Below are 19,360 nucleotides of genomic sequence, written 5' to 3'. Positions count from 1 at the left end.
CTTTAAACCCACCTGCTCCACGGCACTTTCCCGAGGCGATGCACCTGGTTTAAAGATCAGTGAGCAATGGTTGAGTTGAGTTAGCAGTTCCGACGCTTGATGTATCCAGAGAATGGGAGAGCAGTGAGACTGATTTTCCTCTGATGCTTGATCTGTTCGTGGTCCCCCCCTTGGATTCCTCCTTCTCCTACCTCTGTGTCCCCATGGGTGTGTGAGCCTGGGATGCTGTTCTTGACACCCTCGCCACTTCTCCTGGCAAACTTCCACTCCTCAGGATGCAGCCCAAACGTCACCTCTTCCGTGAAGCCTTCCCTGACTCCCCAGCTAGGAAGGTGCTCTCTTCACAGCAGTTTTTTTTGTTTGTTTTTGCGGTACGCGGGCCTCTCACTGTTGTGGCCTCTCCCGTTGTGGAGCACAGGCTCCGGACGCGCAGGCTCAGCGGCCATGGCTCACGGGCCCAGCCGCTCCACGGCATGTGGGATCTTCCCGGACCAGGTCACGAACCCGTGTCCCCTGCATCGGCAGGTGGACTCTCAACCACTACACCACCAGGGAAGCCCCACAGCAGTTTTTATAAATGGCCACAGAATTCTTCGACATTCCCCGCACTGAGAGTTTGGGTCCACGTCCGTCCTCTTGCTTCTGGGCAGGCTTCATCCAACAGAGTCTGTGGCAGGAGAGACACTGGTGTCTTATGAGGCTGGGCCCTGAAAGACAATGTGGCTTCCACCCTGTTGGCTGGAACTCATCCCCTTGGAGCTGTGAGGAAGCCTAGCTCTTTGCAGAGGCCATGTGTACACACCCGGTGGGCAGACCTGGTCGTCCCGTTTCCAGGTGGGGCCCCAGACACGGTGGAACACAGGCAGCCCCCTCCTCCATGCTCCGTGCCTCTCCAAATCCCTAACCCACCGAATCCGTGAGAATAATACGATGGTTGCCTTATGCCACTAAGTCCCGGGCTAATTTATTATCATCCAGCAAAAGGGACTGGAGCAACTTTCTGTGAGTCCCAAAGGCTTTGTATATTCCAATGTTACAACACTCAACAGCCCTGCAGAATCCTCGTCACTGGATTGCAGGCTCCCCAAAGACTGGAACCCTGCAGGCTCCCCAAAGACTGGAACCCTGCTTTACTCATCTTTCTGTTCCTGGCACCAAGCACGGTGCCTCGAACTTGGGAGATACTCAAGATGCATGTTGAATAAACTGTTCCTTAGAGGGTACAGACGTCAAAAAATGTTACATTAATTTGTAATCAAATTATTGTATATAACTTATATTTATAATCACCGGAAGGTTTTGCCCAGTGCCTGAAACTCTGAGTTCTCAAAAGCGCACGCACCGGATGCAGAGCTGTGTCTGCGCATCCGTGCGACACATGTGAACGTCACACACATTGTGAGTGTTGGTTCCCCTGGACTCCCCCCACCCCTGCCTTGCCAGCACCTGGGTATTTACTGGGCTTTTCTCTAACCTAGACCAGCTTAGAGAAACGCTTCCTCCTTCCTGCCTGAGCTCAAAGCCCTCCTTGAAGCCGTCACACTGAACTAGCCCAGAACACGGCCGAGAGCTGGCCCTGGCGTCTGACGTCACGTTCTCAGCAGACTCCTCCACGGTGGGCTGAGTACACACCCCTCCCGTAGCAGGGCTCACACAGCGTTCCGTCTTTCTGTGCAGTTTAGTAAGCCAAGAAAGTACAGAGCTTCTGTTGTCACTGCCAGCTTCAGCTGACTATTTATAGACGCGTGTTCTGTGCTCTCACAGAAACGTAGCATATACATGTATATTCACACCAAGTTTTTGTCGGGTTAGCAGCTGAACTGGTTCGACTCTGCAGCTTAGAACTCCCGGTGCTGCGTCGGGAGCCGCTGTTCACTTGTTCCTCCGTGCTGTGCCCGGGAGGAATCCCTGCCAGCCCCGCTCAGTGCCAAGCAGGAGATTCGTGCTGGCTTCATTTATTTTGTTGGATTTGAGGTACATCTTTGATGCAGCATCTACTTGCAAACCAAGTTTGCCACTTCTCCAGTGTCTAATCCTGTGACTAGAATTGCAAGAAGCCACGTGAGTCAACAAGCCTGTAAAGTGCTGAGATTAGACTGTGCATGAAATTTACCCCAAACTGACAGCACTGACTCTGAGAAGGGGGTTGCTGGGGCGAGGCCAGCCTGTGAGCCATGAAGAGTGCACGGTGGGGTTTTCTGGCGTGGGCGACACCTGCGACAGCACAGATGGAAAGTGGTGGCCTCGGAGAGAGGACATAATGACCTGTGGGCTCCGGCCTGAAAAGCGTCCATATTCAAGGACCTGGTAAATTACATAAAGGAAAACCAAAGAGGGGTCAGGCATTTCCTGAGCACCAGTGAACTGTGTGCCAGGAAGATTTCTAGGTACTGTACTTGCTGGTCCATGTACTTTACACCATCCTGGTGACAAGTTACGTGATGCCTCTGAAGCTGTTCCCTCCTCTGTGGCCATGGCCGTCCCCTCCCCCCCACAAGGCTATTCCACCCACTCCCACCCCTCACTTTCCACAATCTACCCCCTTCACTGGGATCAGGGCTGTCTGGTGTGAACTCACTCCGCCTCCAAAGTTCTCATTATCAGTTTGTTGTTTTTCTTTACTGATTTCAGAAAAACTTTCCAAGGCTCCGTCTTTGATCCCAGTTTTCCTCTCTTATATCTTCCGGTATTACCTCTGATTTGGCCCATTTCCTTTAGCCCGTAAATGTTCCTAAATCTCGGGCTATCTCCTGACTGCTCCCTCCTCCAGAGATGGCCTTCCCTGTCCACTTTGAGAAGTGTTGACCACTGACCGTGATGTTCAAGTCCCTCTGAATGTGGTTGAAAGAATCTTCCACTCCGCTCCATTCGCACCAGAGATTCTAGATCTATCCGATTACTCGTTGTTCTCCGCCCTCTTCCCCAATCCACCTGCATTTTCCCACATCTGTCTCTTTGGATATAAACATACACCCTGCCTGCTTCCTTCTCTGTCCCCTGAAATCCTACTTACACCTCGAAGGAAACCTGACATCGCACCCGCTCTGAGAATACTTACTCAAAATCCGCCAGTAAAGCGAAGTTCTTCTCTTCTAGGGTATTAATCTATTTCTGTGCGGTAGCAAACAACCCCCAAATCTCTGGCTTACAGTAAAGGTGTCTTACTCTTGTCACATTGCAGACTGTGTGTTCTCCCATTCTGGGACCTGGGCAGACTGGTGAAATCTCACAGTGACTCTGCACCTTCTGCTTGGAGGTGATACACAACTGGTTCTTGCACATGCCATTGACCAAAGCACATTACATGGTCAAGTCCAAAGTCTGCGGCGGTGGGGATATCTGGTCCTCTTCCAGGGACAGATGTAAGTAACTGCAGATGTCGTCTCTTGGTGCTTTAAGATGACGTGAGGAGCCATATGCCTTGTATCCCTCTCACTTGGGGTAAGAACTAAGCTTTTTTCACATTTTTTATTTACTTTCTTTTAAACCAATTTTTTTTTAAACAGCTTTATTATTGAATAAGCTTTTTTTTTTTTTTTTCTTTCTCTGCACTGGCAGCTCAGGTTCTTAACCACTGGACCACCAGGGAAGTCCCCACATTTTTAAAAATTCAGGTATAATTGACAGGTAGAACATTCGGGTATAATTCAGGTAGAACATTGTGTTAGTTTCAGGTGTACAGCCTAATGATTCGCAATTCATATACAGCGTGAAATGGTGCCCGCAGTTAAGTGTAGCTAACATCCATCATCTCACAGTTACAGAATTTGTTTCTTGTGATGAGAATTTTTAAGGTGTACTCTCTCAGCAACTTTCAAATATGCAGCACAGTTTATTAACTGTAGACACCGTGCTGTGCATTACATCCCAGGACTTAGTTACTTTATAACTGGAAGTTTGTACCTTTTGACCCCCTCCACCCATTTCACCTCCCCCCACCTCTGGAGACCACCAGTCTCATTAAGAACTAGGTTTTCGGGCTTCTCTGGTGGTGCAGTGGTTAAGAATCCACCTGCCAATGCAGGGAACATGGGTTCAATCCCTGGTCCGGGAAGATCCCACATGCCTCAGAGTGACTAAGTCCATGTGCCACAACTACTGAGCCCACATGCCACAACTACTGAAGCCCACACTCTTAGAGCCCGTGTTCCACAACAAGAGAAGCCACCGCAGGTATGATGAACTGGGAGATTGGGATTGACAAATACACACTAATATCTATAAAATGGATAACTAATAAGAATCTGCTGTATAAAAGATTAAAATTAAATTTTTTAAAAAAAGAGAAGCCACTGCAATGAGAAGCCTGTGCACCACAACGAAGTGTAGCCCCTGCTCGCCACAACTAAAGCCCACATGCAGCAACAAAGACCCAACACAGCCAAAAATAAAATTAAAATAAATAAAAAATAAATTTATTTTTAAAAAAAGAACTAGGTTTTCATCATCTTGTATCCTCCATGTGTGACTTATATTTTGAGAAACTGGAGTATTTAGAGGTTTTAAAATACTGTAAGTTGCTTAATGTAGGACATATTAGTTAATCTTTCAATGAAGCTCTTTCATGTCGGACAAGCAGTGCATTTAATAAATGTTTATTATGTGTCAAGGAAAACTTCCTATGTCCCCAAGGAGAGCCCAAAGCAGCCACGTAGAGTCCAGCTCAGTAGCCTGACTGAGTCCTTAGTGGGGTTTTAACAGCCGCAGTCCAGGTTTTCAAGCAGAATGGGATTTCATACAGGATACTGGGCACCTCCAAAATCACAGCCGAGTGCAGGAGTAGCTGGAGAGCTGCTACCAGACTTACCTCCATAGGTGAGATTCAGAGACCAGAGGCTGATGCTGCTGTCACCTCCACTGCCAGCACGGACGCCTCCCTCCCATCCTCACTGGACTGAGGGCTACACGCTGGGATCCTGAGTCCAGCCGTAACGCCCCCGCGCCTCCCTGACCCAGCGCGGCAGCCGTCTCAGCAGCACAGAGAGGACCTCTGCTCCTCTTCACCTTCCACGGTGGGTCTCACGCTGCAGTGTGTTCACATCCAGAACCCTAGGTGCAAGGGAGTCGGGAAAATTCTGGTTCTGGCTTTCTGGCTCTCTGGGGTTTAGAAAGGTGAACGCCAGGATGAGAGCACATGCTGAGGGCCTTCTACCAGGGGCAGCCCACTCACCAGGCTACCTGAGCCCTCTAGCCCAGCAGTTGTGGAACCTTTCATCTGCCACCTGCACTCTACTATGGGGAATAGTGGCTCAAGATTTCATCATAGACGTGGAGATGAACTCACAACACTGCTGTATGAAATCCGTGGTTGTACTGAGACACATAACATAGGTGGTAATCGATGTCGTTTATTAAATTGCAGTACTGCTAGGGCTGTGTAGGAACTCGAACTAATTTTTTTTTTTTTTTTTTTTTTTGCGGTACGCGGGCCTATCACTGCTGTGGCCTCTCCCGTTGCAGAGCACAGGTTCCGGACATGCAGGCTCAGTGGCCATGGCTCACAGGCCCAGCCGCTCCGCGGCATGTGGGATCTTCCCGGACCGGGGCACGAACCTGCGTCCCCTGCATCGGCAGGCGGACTCTCGACCACTGCGCCACCAGGGAAGCCCTCAGACTAATTTTTTTTTTTTTAAGAAGATGTTGGGGGTAGGAGTTTATTTATTTATTTTTGCTGTGTTGGGTCTTCGTTTCTGTGCGAGGGCTTTCTCTAGTTGTGGCAAGTGGGGGCCACTCTTCATCGCAGTGTGCGGGCCTCTCACTGTGTGGCCTCTCCCGTTGCGGAGCACAGGCTCCAGACACGCAGGCTCAGTAGTTGTGGCTCACGGGCCTAGTTGCGCTGCGGCATGTGGGATCCTCCCAGACCAGGGCTGGAACCCGTGTCCCCTGCATTAGCAGGCAGATTCTCAACCACTGTGCCACCGGGGAAGCCCTCGGACTAATTTTTGAGGCTAAAATAGGACTCTGAAAATAGCTCTGCTTTACTGTCATGCATCAGGGCTGAAGTGATGGTGGCAGACAAGTAGGTAAAGGGGGGCAGGAAGGCGAGAGATTGGGCGTCAACTGAGAAACATGAGAAGCTCCATCTGCTCCCGGAAGGGGTGATGCTGAGTCTCGTTCGGCTGTGAGGGCACAGAATTCTATGCGGGAAGGTACTGGATTTCTCACACTTCTCTGAGTGATGCTACCCGGGTGAGAACTGGAGTTTGCAAGCCGACCAACGTTGGCAGGAAGCAGAATGGCAGGCCTTTCCTTTGGAACGTGCGTCCATAATTGCAGTTCACTTTGAAGATATTTTAATGCTGAAATACTAAGCCAATGTTGAAGGAACTTCTGCATCTCAAACTACTCGTCCTGAGCACACAACCACCTTCACTGTTTCGTGTTCTCCTTGGGTCTTGAGTCCTGGACTCCTGCCATGATCAGGCATGGTGCTGGGTTCTAGGACATAGGGGTGAGTGGGAAAGACACAGAACTTAGAACAGATTCTAGTGGCAGAGTGAGACCGTGAACAAGTAAGAATTGGTGTGTCCAGGTGCTCTCAAGAAACAAAAGGGTGCAGAGGACCCCTTTATACCGGAAGGACTGGGATGGCCTCTCTGAGGGCGATTACAGTCCCAAGGTGTATATGTGATTAACTATTGGGAATCCAAGTTTTCCACATTGAATTAGAAAATGCTCTGCATATTGGTTAGATTTATTTTCTTCCTTAAAAGAGTATTAATAAATATCCTCGTCGCTTATGACTTTGGGCCTAAATCCAATTTTAGGTAACAGGCCAGGAAATATATCAATATATTTATACAATACTCGATTACAATTTGTCATACATTGAATTAACTCTTATTTTATCTACTTAAAATAGGCATATTTCAATGTAGGATTCATGTTATAAAAATAAAAACGTATGCAAAATAATGTAACACTGTGTACCACAGGATTTTCCTGGAAGAACATGATAGCTTTAGTGCAAAACCTCATGCCTATCAGACCATGATAAAATGCACTGTAGTGCACTACAGTTCAACCATTAGAACACAGAAATTAGCACTCTTAATTCCTCCCATCTTTGACCCCTGTTGTGCTCCAGGTTTCTATGGCTGCATACCAAAATTTACTGTCTTAATGGATAAACAAAATGTGGTATATCCATACAAGGGCATACGCTTGCTGGGTTTCCTCCCTTCCTAGGGTTTAGCAGGGTTGGGTCTGCAGGAAGGCGCTCAAGGTCACCACCCACCCCAGTGTGAGTGTACCCAAGGGTAACACTCCTGACAGCTCCCAATGTTTGGAATTGTCTTAACTCCAAGATCCATTCATTGGTTCAACAAATAACTATTGAGAAATGACTATGAACCAGGCCCCCTGAAAGATATTGCAGGTAGGATAACTAATAAGACAGAGGAGTGGTGGACACGAACAAGAAGGTTAATACTATAGAAGGTGGTGCTGGGTTCATGTCCCATAACAGAGATTGAAGCCAGGATGCAGGAGGCTTCCTAGAGGTGCTATCAGCCTGTGAACTGATTCCTAAAGGGTGAGTTGGGATGAGCCAGGTGGAGAGGGAGGTGTAGACAAGGAGGCTGGAGGGTTACACTGGGACCAGATAATGAAGGCACTGAATTATCCTGCTAAGGGATTTGTTCTGTAACACAAGTAATGTGAATCCCTGTGCCCAGCACAAATAATAAGTTCGTGGTAAATCTTATCCTTTATTATTTATTCTATGGGCCATAGGAAGTCAGTGAAGGATTTTAAATGGTGTGTGTATGTCAGGGTAGGGGCTATTGACATAATGAGATTTGCATTTTGCAAGGTCCCTTTGGCTACAAGGAAGAAAACAGATTGTAGAGGATCGATACTAGAAGTAGTGAGGCAGTGCAGGAGCCTGAGGGGGTGATCTGACCAAATGTGTTGGTAGCTGGGGTGGGAGAGTGGCCATAGTGAAGGGAGAAAAGTGGTCCAGTGTTACAGATGGGATGGGATGGGCTGAAGAAAAGGACATGTCAAGGATGACACTGGGTTTCCTAGTTGAGCAAAGCATCTGTGTGGGTGCCCTTCCCCAACATAGGAAACATCGGGGAGGGGGAGGGAGAGAAAGGATGCTTTCCATGTGTGAAATGTCCAGCTTTAGTGCCTGTGGGACATGTGGGCTCCTGGGCTGAAACTAATGAGAAAATCTGTGCTAGAAATACACCTTTGGGAAGTTGGCAGCCTTTCGAGAGTAATTAAATCCACAGGAGGCGATGCAATGACCCTGAGAGGAGGGAAGAGGGGCAGGCCTAAGGAGGAACCCTGAGGAGGAAGAGATCAGGGCTTCAGGGAAGCAGGAGAGGGTGTCTTACAGGAGCCAAGGGAGGGGGTATTTCACGGAGAGGGAACTTCACGTTTCGCTGGAAATTCAAATGAGATTAAGAATTAAGAATCAAAATTCTCTTTACATCATTCCCCTAGTCATTGAACCTACTACTTGCCTTCATGGGAATCTCTTGCCCTTTCTACTCTCTGTTCTTACCATTTTCTACTTGCTCTTGACTTCATTTGCCTCCTGAGGTGGCTTAAATCCCATAAGCAGCCGTTTTAATAATGGCCCAACCACTGTTGGCCGACAGTTCTAAATCAGTGCGTGTTCACCTAAACTGACTCTGTGTGCTGATCAAGATCCTTTTCTCTCCTTTTTCTCACTTCTGATCAACCTTGATGACATTCAGCACAGCACCTGTTTCAGATACTTTCTCCTTTCCTCAAAACATGAATCCCCACTCAACTCTCAGACCCAGTAAATAGCCTCACCTCCTGTTGACCAGGAAGATGGAGGCCCACCACATGAGCTTTCTTGGAAACGTCCCCCTTTACACTTTAAAACTTCTTTTATCTTCTCCAATTCCTTCCCCCTTCCTATATATTCAAAAGAAAAGAAGTCCTCCTCTCCAAATCTAACTTACGTGAACCTTGGCCCCTGTCCACCAGTCACCCCTGGCCTGTCTCTAAAGATGGATTTTCGCTCTACACTGGCCACTGCCTTCCAGCCTAGAAGCAAATGCAAGTCTTTTGTGGCAGGGACGGTCCCTGGAATCCCCACCTCCTGGTGTTCAGGACCTTGTGTGCAGGTGTGACCTGTGACTTGCTTTGTAACAACTAGAATGCGGCAAAGGCGACAGGATGTACGTGATTGTGTGGATGTGATTAAGGGACATTGTGCCTGTCTTGGGAGCACTCTCTCTCTTTCGGGCCTTGAGCCGCCACATTGGGAAGTCTCGGGCCGCAAGGAGCTCACAGTGGCCTCCAGCCAGTGGCCTTCAAAACTGTGCTCCTGGGGCTTCCCTGGTGGCGCTGTGGTTGAGAGTCCGCCTGCCGATGCAGGGGACACGGGTTCGTGCCCCGGTCCGGGAAGATCCCACATGCCGCGGAGCAGCTGGGCCCGTGAGCCACGGCCGCTGAGCCTGCGCGTCCGGAGCCTGTGCTCCGCAACGGGAGAGGCCACAGCGGTGAGAGGCCCGTGTACCGCAAAAACAAAAAACAAAAAACAAAAAACTGTGCTCCTTGGTCCAACAGTCCACAAGGAATCAAAAGCTGCTCAAAGCCACAAAATCCTGGAAATAGATCCTCTCCCCCGCCCCGCCCCTCTGGAGCATCAGATGAGACCGCAGCCCCAACTGATACTTTGACCACAGCTCTGTGAGGCCGTGACGCAGAGCACCCAGCTCGGCCGAGCCTGGACTCTCGATCCACAGAAACTGTGAGGTGACAAATGTCACTGTTGTAAGCTGTACATACGTGGTAATGCTGGTGACCAGCTCTCCATGAGATGAGTAACCTGTACCCTACAAAGGCCCTTCCCTAAAACCTCTGGGCTCTGAAACAACCGCCCTTCATTGCAATAGCTCTTGAAAGGTAAGTAACCCACATTCCCAGCACCCACCCTCTGGGTGGTTTAAAACGGCCTCAAATCTTGGTCATTCCTCCCCAGGGGAGGTGGAGTGTATTTCCCCACCCCCTTGAATCTGGGTCTGACGTGTGTCTTGCTTTTACTAACACAATATTGTTGAAATGATGTTATGTAACTTCAGAGATTTAAGAGATGTACAGCTTTGACTTTATGTACTTGGGACCCATCTTCCCAGAATCCTGCTGCCCCATGAGAAGCCCAGGTCTTGTGGAGAAACTACCTATGGGGAGGAAAACCAGGGTCCTGGGTCACCAGCCCCAGCTGAGCGCCCGCCAGCAGCCAGCACCAACTTCCAGGGTGAGAGGGGCCATGTGGGAAAGTTCCTGCCCCATCGAGCCTCTCAGGGCCCCAGCCGACACAAGCATGCAGCTGGAGAACCACCAGCGAGCGGGGCCTCGTCAACCTACAGAAACACAACGATGATGCTAATTTTTAAAACGCTGTAAGGTTGTTTGTTAATTAGCAGCAGATAACTGAAACACTCCCAATGCTAATCTTCACTTCTCTGGTGAAGCAGTTCCTTTAAGGATCAACAGTGACCTCAGCTGAAAATTCGGGGGCCTCCTCTTCGTCTTTTTCTTTCTGGACGGCTCCAAGGCATGTGGCGCTACTGAAACTCCTGCTCTTGGTGCTTCCATCTCCTTTCATTTCCATGGCCTCCCCTAGGGCTCAGCCTCTTCCCCTCATCCCCTGAATGTGGAGGTTCCCAAGGTGATGTGCTTGGACATTCTCTATAAACTCTCTTCTAGGTGGTTTCCTCCAATCTCATTGCTTTAAATGTCACCTGTGGGGCTTCCCTGGTGGCACAGTGGTTAAGAGTCCGCCTGCCAATGCAGGGGACACAGGTTCGAGCCCTGGTCTGGGAAGATCCCACATGCCACGGAGCAACTAAGCCCATGTGCCCCAACTACTGAACCTGCACTCTAGGGCCCACAAGCCACAACTACTGAAGCCCGCGCATCTAGAGCCTGTGCTCTGGAACAAGAGGAGCCACCGCAATGAGAAGCCTGCGCACCGCAACGAAGAGTAGCCCCCACTTGCCACAACTAGAGAAAGCCGGTGCGCAGCAACGAAGACCCAACGCAGCCAAAAATAAATAAAAATAAATTTAAAAAATAAAAATAAATGTCACCTCCATACAGATAATGTCCAAATCCTGGAAGAGGCATAATGATTAGAGTCTCCAAGTCTGGAAATGGGCCAGACAGGGCTTTAATCCTGCATCTGCCGGTTCCTAACCAACCGTGTGACATTCACGCCAACCATGAAAGTGGTTTAACCCCTCTAAACCTCCATTTTCTCCTGTCTTCAATCTGGATAATAATAGCATCTTGCTCATGGGGACATCACTTTAGCCTGCCCCAGCATGAGTACTCGGTAAAGCAGAGCTTTCCCATGCTTTACAGTTTTTCATTCCACTGCTTACGTAAGAAAAAATATTTGTACGCAAGCCAGGGTAAGTGGAGGTGACTGAGGTCAGAAAGAATTGGCCGCAGGGCTCTGGCCTCTCCAGCCCCTGCCCAGCCCCACCCTAGGGGCTGATGACTATTCAGGCCCTCACGCCACTGCTGGCACGCCAGTGGGAAGCGGTGCAGTAAATGGTAACAATTTTTATCCTCATCTCTGGCCCTGACCTCTCTCCAGGGCTCCAGCGCCACCGTAACGATGCTGCCGGGTTCCACCCACTTCCTCTACCCCAAAGACCAGAGGGTGATTCTCAAAGCGAGGTCCCTGGTCAGCAGCCTCAGCCTTACTGCAAATTCTCAAGCCCCGGCCCAAACCTACTGAATCAGCGCCTCTGGGGATGGGCCAGCACTCGATTGGTATGTTAATGACCCCCCACCAGGTGATTCTGAGAACCAGCGACCAATAGTGATTTTAGCTGAGTAGCTATGCCTGCTCCGCCACCCCGCCCCTATGTGGGTTCATTAGTCCCACTACCTCCCGGCTACCTGGGCTCAAAACCTCAGATCCATCCTTGATGCCTGCACCTACCAGCCAGCCCTGTCTAACCAGTCATCAGCCCTGACTTTCCCTTGTCACTCAAATCCTTCTCCTCTCTGTCCCCACCGCCATGCCGCCAGAGGAGGAGCTGGCCAGCCTCTGCTAAACCAAGTCACTCGAAATCCAATTTGACTGCAACCAATTTCACCAACAGCCAGTTAGGTTAAAGCAAGTTTAATTTAAAAATTAAATTAATTAAAATTGGATTCACATTTAAACAACTATTAATTAAACTGTAACTAAAATTTAATTCTGTAATTAAAGTGAATTTAAATTTATAATTTTAAAATATTAATTAAATAGAAATTTAATTTCATTTAAAAATTAATTTCATAGTCAAATCTGCCCATTATTTTCCTTGTGATCTGTACCACTTCTAAATTCACTCTGTCCTTACTCCCCCAGATGGTTGATAAATATCTAATTCTATTCTTCTAGTTCCTCTACCCTTTAATTTTCTTACATTCAACTTCCGAATTGTCTGGAGTTTGCTGTGATTCTTGGTGTAAAGTGAAGTTCACATCACCTGCGGGAGGGAAAAGGACTCCTCATTACGATGCTAAGTTCTGGGGTCTCATTCCCCCACAGGCCTCGCGTAAAGATCGAAGGCGATAACCAGGCATCTGGGTGGTTGTCCCACTTTCTACGTGGGATGGACTTTCTCTACAGCTTCTCAGTAGTAGCTTGAAATGGGCTTATTTGCTAGAAACTCAGGCATACGTGTTCTTGGACAGGTTCCCCTGGAAATCCTTAAACGCTCAAGACTGCGTGCTGGGAAATACACCTTCTGGGTCCTTCCAGGGAGGGAGGAGATGGACAAATGTCACTCTAGACCAGAGATGGTAGGCCCGCCCTCTGCCTGGACAGATGCCCGGGGAGCAGGGGCTGGGGAGACAGACGAGGGTCGGAAATCAGGGGCTGCCCTTCCCACTGCTGGTCCTGAGGGGAAGCATCACAGAGACAAGGAAGCCGGAGCCAGGAGGGACGTACGGGGCGGGTCCAGGCCACACGGGCTGCGGCAGCCGCGGCATGAGGCAGGGCCACCTACTTAGAGCTCCGCTCCTGTGCAAGGAGGTAGGGTGCCCTCGTGCACCGGGAGAGCAAGGGCACCGAGGACAGAGCACTGGGCCTGAGCCGGGGGCTGCCGTGGTGCCGGCGAAGAGGACCTGCTGAAGGGGCTTCTCAGGCTTGATGGAGATGCAGCTAAGACCCAGAGCCGCCTCCGCTGTGCTCCAGGACCCTGGGGGCCGGGTCGGCAGGGGTACCCCCAGCAGCTGATGCACCAAGAGGAACCAGAAATCCTCCCACCCCAGCTTCATGGCAGCCGGCGGCCCTGGGGCCGGGCAAGACCAGAGGGCTAAGGAGGACAGCAAGAGGGGCCGGACTAGACACGCCTCCCTCTGTGGACCCACGCCACACCCCAGATGCCACGCCCGGAGGACTAGGGGCAGGAGGGGGCAGCTGAGAGACTGACGCTTCCCAAAGAGAAGGAGTCGCCTGGAAAAGACCACTGAAATCTGTAGACACAGAGGACCCCCGACCGCCCAGCAGCACCCAGAGGGTCCGGGTGGACGAGGGGCAGGAAAAGAACTGCGCATCTTTGCACATCTGAGCAGTGGACGCGTGTAAATCAGCAGCCCCGCTACCTGATCAAAGTAGAAGAGACATCTAGAAGCTTGTAGAAATGCAGAAAGGTCTGGAAATTTCCTACCATAAATGAACTGTTCGTTTTCCCCCATAAACTAGGGCCAACTTGCCTAAATTAATTTTCAACTTATTAAATAATGAATAAATAAAAATGCAAAGTATGAGTAATGTATGAAAAATACTGGTCCAACAAAACCCATCTATCCATAGGCCCATTTATAATAAAGGACACACCCTCGCCCTGCTGGCCCTCCCACCATCCCCCCCAGCCCCGCCCACTTGATCCCCCCAGAGGGACCACTCTCCTGGGTTCTGCCCCATCATTCCCTCGTTTTTCTTAACAGTTTTACCACGTGTTTGTTTCTCTAAACAATATACATAGTTCAGCTTTGTAGGGCTTTCTTAACTTGCTATAGGTAGCCTTTGTTGTATGTATTCTTTGGGGACTTTTTTTTAATTGAAGTATAGCTGATTTACAATGTTGTGTTAGTTTCTGGTGTACAACAAAGTGATTCAGTTATACATACATAACTTTTATATATATATATATATAAAACATATATATATTCTTTTTCAGATTCTTTTCCATTATAGGTTGATATTGAATATAGTTCCATATGCTATACAGTGGGTCCTTGTTTATCTGTTTTATATAGAGTAGTGTGTATATGTTAATCCCCAACTCCTAGTTTATTCCCCCCCGCACCCCGCTATCCCCTTTGGTAACCATAAGTTTGTTTTCTGTGCCTGTGAGTCTGTTTCTTTTTTGTAAATAAGTTAATTTGTATCATTGTTTTAGATTCCACCTATAAGTGATATCATATGATCTATTTGTCTTTCTGTGTCTGAGTCACTTCACTCAGTATGACAGTCTCTAGGTCCATCCACCTCATTACAAATAACTCAATTTTGTTTCTTTTTATGGCTGAGCAATATTCCATTGTATATAGGTACCACATCTTCTTTATCCATTCATCTGTTGATGGACACTTAGGTTGCTTCCATGTCCTGGCTATTGTAAATAGAGCTACAATGAACATTGTAGTACATGACTCTTTTTAAATTATGGTTTTCTCAGGGTATATGCCCAGGAGTGGGATTGCTGGGTCGTATGGTAGTTCTGTTTTAAGTTTTTTAAGGAACCTCCCTACTGTTCTCCATAGTGGCTGTATCAATTTACATTCCCACCAACAGTGTAGTTCCTTTAGGGACTTTTTTTCAGTCAGTATTTTGTTTCTTAGGTGCTTCAATGTGGTTAAAGGTATAGAGGAGAAAAGAGTTTTCCTCCACTGTCTCAGGGCCCCTGTCTGGGTCTGAAAATTACACCGACAAAGAGAGATTAGTAGGAGAAAAGCATGCAGATTTATTTAATATAAGTTTCACATGGGACTTCCTTGGTGGTGCAGTGGTGAAGAATCCACCTGCCAATGCAGGGGACACGGGTTCGAGCCCTGGTCTGGGAAGATCCCACATGCCACACAGCAACTAAGCCCAAACGCCACAACTACTGAACCTGTGCTCTAGAGCCCGCAAGCCACACTACTGAGCCCACAAGCCACAACTACTGAGCCCATGAACCATAACTACTGAGCCCATGTGCCACAACTACTGAGCCTGCATGCCACACCTACTGAGCCCACAAGCCAAGACTACTGAGCCCGTGAGGCACAACTACTGAGCCCATGAGCCACAACTGCTGAGCCTGTGAGCCACAACTACTGAGCCCATGCACCACGACTACTGAGCCCATGTGCCACGACTACTGAAGCTTGCGTGCCTAGAGCCCGTGCTCCGCAACAAGAGAAGCCACCACAGTGAGAAGCCTGCACACCACAACAAAGACCCAACACAGCCAAAAATAAATAAATAAACAAAAAAATTTCACGTGACATGGGCGCCTCCAGAAGGACACGAGGACCCAAAGAAACAGACCTGAGCACGTGATGCTGGGTGTGGTGCAGAGTGCGCAGTCGTGGAGGACGGTGGGGCTCGGGGAGGATGAGTGATGTAGTAACTGGGGGGGAGGGCGGTCAGCAAGGCCTGCTTGTCTGGACTCTTCTTGGTTCCCTCCATGTGTGGAGATGCAGACATTCTTTTCATCTGGGTGTGCAGAGGGCACCTCTCACCTGAGGGCTTTGTGACCTGCTTCAGGGGAGAGAGGTGGGGGAAGCTCAGAGGGACCCTCATGCTTCTGCCATTTTCTCAAACTCTAGTAGCTTAAAATATTCAATAGGCCGAGACACCGTGTTTGTGGTATCATGTCCCGAACCCCATCCCAGGTAACTGATTCATCCCTTGGCCTTTCAGGGCATGTCTGTGCCCCCAACTCACCCGCCCACATCTGAGCTGTTGCCAACCGTGCTCCCCCGAGCATCCCTGTGTGGATCCCGGGGCCCACATCCCAGGGCTCCTCTAAGGTGTGCGGGTGGGAAGGCCGGCTTGTGGCATGGAAACTGGGTGGTCACACAGGGGCCCACTGCCTACGAGGACCTGCACTGCCTCAAAGCTCTGCTGTCTCCATCTGGCATTCTTCATTTCTGGGTAAGGGGCTCTGCATTTTCTTTTGCACCGGCCCCACTAAAATAGAGCAGGTCCTAGAGCTTGAGTGGGTGTTCAGGTCCCAGCATAAGCTTCCATTGACTGTCGTGCTATTGCCTGGAGGACAGCAAGAGGGTCCAGACACATGGATGTCCAGACCCACCCGAGGGTGAAAGTTCACGCTGCCCCACAGCCCTGCCCACACTTTTTGTCCAACTTCTTACATTTTCTCACTCTGGTAGGTATGAAATGCTGTTCTTGCATTATTTTTTAATTACACTTTTTATAATGTGATCATTGTAGATTCATATGCAGCTGTTAGAAACAACACAGACACCCTAAGCCCACCACCCAGTCCCCCCAGTGGCAGTACCTGCAAAACGTCAGTGCAGTGTCACAGCCTGGACACGGGCACAGACACACCCACTGACGCCGCTGAGGTCACCTGTTCTCGGCTGTGTGTATGTGCACTTCGTTCTGTGCGGTTTTATCATGTGTTGCTTTGTGTATCCACCACCACAGAAAGGATCCAGAACACTCCCACCATCACAGGGATCCCGTGTTGCCAAAAACAACCACACCCACCGATCTCCCACCGCATCCCTCACTCCTGACAGCCGAGCGTCTATTATCCATTTCTACAATTCGTCTCATTTCAAGAAGGCTGCAGATGGAATCATCCAATGTGCAACCCTTTGGGATTTGCTTTTTTCATTCAGCACAACACCCCTGAGATCCACTCTGGTTCTTGCATGGGTCACAGGTCATCCGTTTTATGGCTAAAAGAAGCAGTTCAAGGTCTGGATGGACCCGTTTCTTTGACCATTCACCAGTTTTAGGAGAATCTGGGTTGTGTCCAGTTTGGGGCTATTACAAATTCAGTTGCTATTGTATTGAGGTACAAACTTTTGTGTTAACTCTCATTGTACTTTTAAGATTAATTTCCCTGAAAACTCAAGTTAAACATTCTTCTCGTTTGTTTACAGGCAACTTAGGTTTTCTCTTCTCCGAAATGTCTTTTGACCATTGCTCTTTCTAGTTATTTATCTTTCTCATTTTGGCTCAGTGGGAATTCTTTATAGATTCTGAATACTAATCTTTTGTCCATAATATATGTTATAAATATCTCCCCGTCTCCAGTTTGCCTTTTCCCTCTTAGGTGTCCTTAGATGAACATAAATTTTTAATCTTAATGTGGTCAGACTTATCGCTGTCACCCTTTTGTTTGTGCTTTTGGGTTCTGTTTAAGAAGTTATTCCTTACCCCAGGATCACAAAGGTAACCAGCACGGTCTCCTAAAGTTGTGGGGTTTTGACTTTCACATTTAAGTCCTTCATTCTCCTGGAGTTTGATTAGTGTGAGAGATTTAGGTAGGGGTCCAATGGCGCTCTTTGAACACGAATGCCCAGTTGTCCTAAGACCATTTATTGAAAAGTCTGTTCTTTCCCCAGTGATCTGAAAAGCCACCTCTTTTGTGTATCGTGTCTATTTATTCTCGAGTCTGTTTCTGGGTTCTCTCTACTCAGTAGCAGAAAACGAGCAAGTTCCCCTTGCGGGGAGTGGGGGAGATGGGGCAGGTTTATTACTGGCACCCTTGTGCCTTTTCAGGTCCTAGCCTGTGCCGGTGGTCAGTGTCTCTTTTGAGAAGCCCTGCCCTTCGAGGGCCTGGTCTTTGTCTGGTCTTTGATCCCTCAGGGGGCTCCGGAAGGTCCGCAAATGCCAGCTTCGGGGGGTCCACCCCCCTCTCGGGCACCTGGCCACTCATTAGTCGGCCTTCTTGCCAGTTTAAGTTCTAATCAATTTTTTACCTTCTTTACTGGGTGTTTTCACAGGGGCGTCACTCAGAGTATCTCATGCGGCCAGGAAGGGAAACACAGGGGATTCACATCTCAGCCAAACTGGCAGCTCAGCTGACTCCAGGAGAACTGGAGTTGGGGCAAACGGGCTTCCAGCCCTTCTTCACTGCTTCGTGGCGCCCACTTTGGGTAGTTCGAAAGCCTCCAAACTCATCTCCCAGCTCGAATCTCTCACCAGCCCAACCCACATCCCCCATGACTGCCAGAGTCACCCCTTCGGAGCAGATCCCTGACCAGGACACAGCGCCCTCCGCCACCCTGTCCTCCCTCGTGGCTGTTTGGCTCGAACGGGTCTCGCCCGTCGCCTCTGAAAGGAGGGCCGAGACCCGAACCCCGCCCTGGAGCTCAGACCGCCCCGCCCCCGCGCCGCGTGCCCAGTCTGAGCCCCGCCCTGTGTACGTGTCACGTGCCACGGCAAGCAGGACTTTGCAGCTGTGGTTGGAGGAACAAGCCTTTAATTAGGGAGATTCTCCGGGATTATCAGGTGGGCCTAAAGTACGCACATGCGCCTTTAAGAGCGGAGGACGTCCTTGAGCTGGAGGCGAGAGCGGAGAGCCGCGAAGTGTGAGAAGGGCGGGCCTGGAAGGTGAGGCCCAGGGCCTGAGGAGAGCGGGCAACCCCGGAGGCTGGGAGTGACCCTCGGCTGACAGCAGCGGCCGGGAAGCAGGGACCTCGGTCACAGGGACACCCGGACCTGAATTCTGCCCACGAAGGAGCCTGGAAGCAGGTCTCCTCAGAGCTCCCGGCAGAGCCCTGCCCGCCCCGCCTTGATTTTGGCCTTGGGAGACCCGGAGCTGAAAACCAGGCAAGGCCCCCAGACTTCCCACCTGAAAAACGGAGGTAAGAAATTTGCGTTGTTTATTTCAGTAAAGCGTGTGGTGATTTGTGAGAATGGCAGTGGGAATGAATACATGCACCTCTGAGCGGGAAGGGCGCTGCGGTCCCGTGCGTTCACATCCCCTGTCTCAGGTACAGCTACCCAGCCTCTCCCAGCCTTTATTCTGTTTTTCATTGGAAAGGAGTGTAGATCCCCGATTGGCTTACCTCACAGGCGTTCTGGGGTGACGCAGTATGATAACTTCCACAAAATGCCCGCCTGTGCTAATAAACAAGAGGTCCCCTCTTCGCACGTACCACCCTCTCCCGCGGTCATACCTTCCTCTGGCCTCTGATGCTCTAACCTCTTCACACCGACCTGCTGCCCGTTCTCCAAGGCCCAGGTGGGCTGTCGCCTCTCACACACAAAGCGGGGATCCCGCTTCTACAAGTAAAGCCCTTCTCCTAAGAATTCGTGCAGTTTACCATCTTTACCCCTACATCAGAACAAGATTACAGCGCAGGCCTCTTCTTTCCGTGGAATCTCAGGAAA

General features: G+C 49.6%; 1 protein-coding gene across 1 annotated transcript in view; it reads left to right on the top strand.

The window, feature by feature from the left end:
* Positions 1–18,016, top strand: part of MFAP3L (microfibril associated protein 3 like) — an 81,008-nt gene extending 62,992 nt beyond the window's left edge. Inside the window, exon 5 of the mRNA XM_029201314.1 lies at positions 17,968–18,016. The gene's annotated coding sequence lies outside the window, so the exon portion shown is untranslated. The remainder of the gene's footprint in view (positions 1–17,967) is intronic.
* The last annotated feature ends 1,344 nt before the right edge of the window (positions 18,017–19,360 follow it).

The sequence above is a fragment of the Monodon monoceros genome, unplaced genomic scaffold (assembly GCF_005190385.1).
Source record: "Monodon monoceros isolate NGI ecotype Baffin Bay Population unplaced genomic scaffold, NGI_Narwhal_1 Super_Scaffold_5, whole genome shotgun sequence".
In the NCBI taxonomy this organism is placed as follows: domain Eukaryota; kingdom Metazoa; phylum Chordata; class Mammalia; order Artiodactyla; family Monodontidae; genus Monodon; species Monodon monoceros.
This window is presented reverse-complemented; position numbering and strand designations above follow the sequence as displayed.